The sequence below is a fragment of the Nanorana parkeri genome, unplaced genomic scaffold (genome assembly GCF_000935625.1).
Source record: "Nanorana parkeri isolate BGI_ZX_2015 unplaced genomic scaffold, ASM93562v1 scaffold2835, whole genome shotgun sequence".
Lineage (NCBI taxonomy): Eukaryota > Metazoa > Chordata > Amphibia > Anura > Dicroglossidae > Nanorana > Nanorana parkeri.
In genome coordinates, this window is record NW_017309103.1 from 19,999 (window position 1) to 25,469 (window position 5,471).

The window sequence follows — 5,471 nt, forward strand, 5'->3', positions numbered from 1 at the left end:
CCAAATTCATAGGTGTATACAATCAAGATGCGTAAGGCAGGGCACAAATCGGACAACAATACAACAGGTATCATGTACAGCAGATGAAGTACAGAGGTGGTATGAGCGGTGCATGGAAATATTACAACACCGATCGGTTGGAATGCCCAGAAACTAAAAAGAAAAACAAAAAGTCTTACACAGGGAGAGGTGTCTAAAAGTCTCAGTGATACAAAGAGGATGAACAATGTTTTTGTGTTTCATTTTTTGTGAATTTTTTTTATTAATAAGTAAAAATTAGAGCTTGTGGAGAGCGTCTCTACCAATGAGGGAATGCGGGTCTGGTAATCATCATATGATATGTGTCAAGCATCTGGTGTCTGTCAACCAGCAGGCCCAACGCAAGGTGAAAGTATGGCGTCTACAGTTAGCCTTGGCGAACAGGAATTCAAAATGTGCATGCGTGTTTAGAATCAATATGACCGTGTTTAAGAAGGAGGGTTCTGATTGTTTCCACGCTCTCGCTAGTGCGAGACGGGCCGCTATGAGGACATGAGATACAACAGTCCTGGAAGCTGGTGGCCACTCTTCCAACCCTACACCTAACAAGTAGGGGTGCGGAAATTAACGATTAATCCGTTGATTAATCGTTAATTTCTTTGATCGATCAAAGTTACTCACCTCTCCGCCGGCTTCCGGGTCTTCCGTCGGAGATCCGGTGACGTCACGGACATCGACGTCACCGGACTCCTCCCCCCTTCCCCGAGTGGCTCTGTCGGCTAACGAAGGGAAGGGGGGAGGAGTCGGGTGATGTAGTTGTCCGTGATGGGTAACGAAGGGAAGGAGGGAGGAGTCCGGTGACGTCACGGACATAGACTCCTCCCCCTTCCCTTCGTTACCTGACGGAATCACTTGGGCTGTTGAGTCTCCTCCTCACTCTTGGGCCGGTGAGTCATAAAGCTCTGGTGAGACCCCCCTCTGTATGTGCATTATATTTAATCGAAATCAGTCGATTAATCGATTAAAAAAAAATTCCATTAATCGAACAGGAAAATGTTAATCATTACCAGCCCTACTAACAAGGCAAGTTGTGGGGAAACGCCACAGGGGAGCTGAGTAATTGTGGAGATAAGCTGAAAAACCTCAGGCCAAAAGGGGCCAAGGTGAAATTGTTGTTTTATAATCTTTGTGGCGAGAGTCTCGGACCCCTAATTAGACTCTCAATCCCCCCCCACCCTCTGTGTCTGTCTTGGTGTCTCTAGAGTTCAAATATGGGTGGGAACCAGTCAGTCCCGACTCCCTTAGAATGTTTGATAAATAAAGGAAGGGATTTTGTAAGGGCTGTCATCTGAAACAGCCCCAGGAGACTGGAAAGTCTATGTGTGAAAGACTGGCCCCGCTATGGGACGCGGTGGCCGGTGGCCCCCACAGTGAACATTTAACTTAGAGACTATTGACAAACTTCAAAAACATGTTATGACAGACTCACAGAAACATGAACAGCCCCCTTCATATGTAGAGGGACGAGCCCCGATGCCCCACTCTGTAGACGGGGGATATCAAGCTCAAGCCATTGCCCCTCCCCAGAAAGATGCCCTCACACATCTGACCCCCATCAATGTCCAATCTTAGTATATATTCTCCCAACTGTGACACTCTCAGTATAAACAAGATACATTCAGATTCAAATGAAAATGGCTGACAAAAGACGTACTAACCTCTATGGAGGACCTTGAGCAACCCCGAGAGTGCAGGACACAATCCTATGAGAGACTGATAACTAATGCTGTGTTTTTTTAGTGAGTCTAAGAACTGAGACGGGAACATTTTACACTGCTGCTAGAAACTTAGAAAAAGGAAAGTGGTTTGCTGTCAGAAGATTTATGAAAGCAGAGAAGGGGCTGCAATAGAGTACTTGGGGAGATTATGTGTCAAAATTGTGGAGAAATCAATGTGCATATTGCAAGAGTGAGGGACACTGGAGGAGAGATTGTCCCCAGAGAGGCCCCGGGAGACAGGGACCGAACCCTATGAGAAGGGAATCATGGGAAGATCAGGTCCAGAACGGACGATATGAGAGGCCCAGACAGGAAGACATGTATGCAGATTTTGTGGGACGGACAGACTCTGTGTAGCCAGATGACGATCTGTACTGAGGCCGACAGGCTTCTTTCTATTAGGCCCCTGGGAGCCCATGGTCACTGCCACAATAGGGGGCCACAGGAGTGATTTTATTGTAGATACTGGGGCTCAACATTCAGTAGTGAACGGACAAAGAAATGACCGTTGTTGGAGCCACAGGGAATAAAGTTAACAGACCCTTTCTGAAGAAAAGACTTTGTAACCTGGGTGGACACCAAGTCCAACATCAGTTCCTATACATGCCAGAGTGTCCCATTCCCTTGTTGGGCAGAGACTTACTTGCTAAACTCAGAGTACATATATATTTCAAATCTGATGGACAGGCTGTCCTACAACTGCCCCATGCCTCTGAGATCCCTATCATGGTCCTCATTATTCCAAAAGAGGAGGAATGAAGAATGTTTACTCTGACGGATGGCCCACTCCCTTTCCCAGCAGGACTGGCCAGACACATCCCACCAATCTTTATTGAGCTCAGACTAGGAGCTACCCCAGTCACTCTGAAACAGTATCCAGCCCCCCGCAAAGCCCTAGCGGGAATCCAAGGGTACTTGGGGAGGCGGGCTACAAGGTATCCAGGAAAAGGCTCAAATATGCCAAGAGACTGTAAAATACCTGGGGTTCAGAGTATCACAAGGCCAGAGACAGTTTGGAGAGGGCAGGAAAGAAGCTGTGTTCCAGATCCCCATCCCAACCACCAGACGCAAAGTGTGTGAGTTCCTGGGAGCAGCAGGATTCTGCCGGATTTGGATACCAGACTTTGCCACCAAAGCCAGGCCCCTCTAAATCCACAAAGGGGGGGAGCGAGAGAGAACCATTTCTATGGGAGGAACAACAAGACCCAGCCTTCCGAGACACTAAGACTGCCTTGATGCAGGCCCCTGTTCTGGACTTACCAGACAATCAGAAGTCCTTTTACCTGTATGCCAGTGAAAAGCGGGGAATAGCAGTAGGAGTCTTGACGCAGTAAATGGGATTGTGGTAACGCCCTGTAGCATACCTCTCAAAACAGCTGGATACTGTAGCTCAAGGCTGGCCACCCTGCTTGCGAGCCATCGCAGCCACAGCCCTCTCGGTGGCCGAAGCTGACAAGTGGTCACTGGGTCAGGAGATGTATGTCCAAGTCCCACACCAGGTGCAGACCCTGATGGATTACAAAGGAAATCACTGGTTCACTAACAGCCGGATGGTCAAAAGGGAATAGCAGTTGGAGTCTTGACGCAGTAAATGGGATTGTGGCAACGCCCTGTAGCATACCTCTCAAAACAGCTGGATACTGTAGCTCAAGGCTGGCCACCCTGCTTGCGAGCCATCGCAGCCACAGCCCTCTCGGTGGCCGAAGCTGACAAGTGGTCACTGGGTCAGGAGATGTATGTCCAAGTCCCACACCAGGTGCAGACCCTGATGGATTACAAAGGAAATCACTGGTTCACTAACAGCCGGATGGTCAAATACCAAGCCATGCTGTGTGAAAATCCCCGGATCCATTTAGAGACTGTAAACACCCTAAACCCAGCCACCCTGCTCCCCACCTCACAAGAGCCTCTAGCCCATGACTGCCTCCAGGTAATGGATGAAGTCATTGCAAGTCGGCCAGACTTAAAAGATAGCCCCTTTGGAAGCCAGATGTTGAGTATGACACTGATGGCAGCAGCTTTGTAAAGTATGGGATTCGGTATGCCGGCTATGCAGTGGTGACACAGGAGACAGTGATAGAGGAAGGAGCCTTATCACAGGGAACCTCTGCATAGAAAGCGGAACTGATCCCTCTAACAAGAGCATTACAACTAGCTGCAGGGCTGAGACTGAATGATTATGTGGACTCTGTGTGCCTTCATGCCCATCATGCTCATGGAGCCCTGTACAAGGAAAGGCAAAAGAGCGCAGCAGTGTGTAAAAGGTCGTCTGTAATTTTGCAACTAAAAATGCTGATGACAGAATCTTGTGACTGACCCCCCTCCTCCTTGTCAGAAGACTGTGACAATAGTAGTCACAAGCTGTGACCACAGTTGATAACGGATATGAACCATATTTAGTAGAATTGCAAATGCTGCTTGCTGATTGGCTTAGAGCTGTAAAGGAAATAAGTGTATTGGAAATGTGTAATGTGACGTAATTGTTGTTATATATATATATATATGTAGTGACCAGCCCTTAAAGGGCCACTCAGGAATTGGAGACGGTAGTCACCTGGGTCCTCTGCAGAGAATAAAGAAGATTTGTATTCCTGAAGTCCTGTGTCCGGAGTCCATTGCTGGTTTCCAGAAACTGTTTCCCGCTACACTAGGACAACCCTTGATCACAGAGCAGCCATTGCCCTACAGCCCAGTGGATAGCTATTCAGAGGAGTGTTGAAGCCTCCCGCCATTGGCGTCGCTACAGGGTGGCAATTGCCCTCAGTGGCGTCACGCGGGGGGGTGCGGTCCGCACCCGGGTGACAGTAAAATGACTGACAGTCATTTTGGTGACACCCCCTCTAAAATGTCAGGCACTCAGTCATGGATCGAGAGCCCGACAGTGTCAGGAGAGAAGAGGGGACCCGGCGGCATGCCTCCTCCCCTCCTCTCTCTACAGGCGTCCAGCACCAAGAAGGCCGCCAGCAGGCCGCACATGCATGATGATGTCATCGCGCACGAGCGATGATGACTCCCGGCTTCGGGACGCCCCTGATTGCCCTCGCTAGGTTATTCCTTGCAACAAGGCCGGCCATCCATTCTGGTCTAGCAGCGGTTCCCAGCCTGTTAGTGTGTGTGCCTCCTCCTGCAGTGATCCCCTTCCCCCGGTGCCTGTCACATAGACGCAGACATCGGGGAGGATGCAAGAGATCTGGAAGGTGCAGAAGAGCAGGAGGGGGGGGGGGGGGGGGGAGGCAAGGGGAGCCGGAGTGGACAGTGCAGTGAAAGCAGGTGGCAGTGGGAAAAGAGAGAGGTGGCACAGTAGCAGTGGGAGAGCCTAAGAGGGGCAGTGGACACAGGTGGTACTTTGCATTGCTGTATAATGTATTGCTGAGATTTGTAGTCCTCTCTAGCTGGTGGTATTTTGCATTGCTGTATAATGTATTGCTGAGATGTGTAGTCCTCTGTAGCTGGTAGTATTCTGCATTGCTGTATAATGTATTGCTGAGATGTGTAGTCCTCTGTAGCTGGTAGTATTCTGCATTGCTGTATAATGTATTGCTGAGATGTGTAGTCCTCTGTAGCTGATGGTATTCTGCATTGCTGTATAATGTATTGCTTAAATTTGTAGTCCTCTGTTGCTGTGGTATTTTGCACTGCTGTATAATGTATTGCTGAGATTTGTAGTCCTCTATAGCTGGTGGTATTCTGCATTGCTGTATAATGTATTGCTGG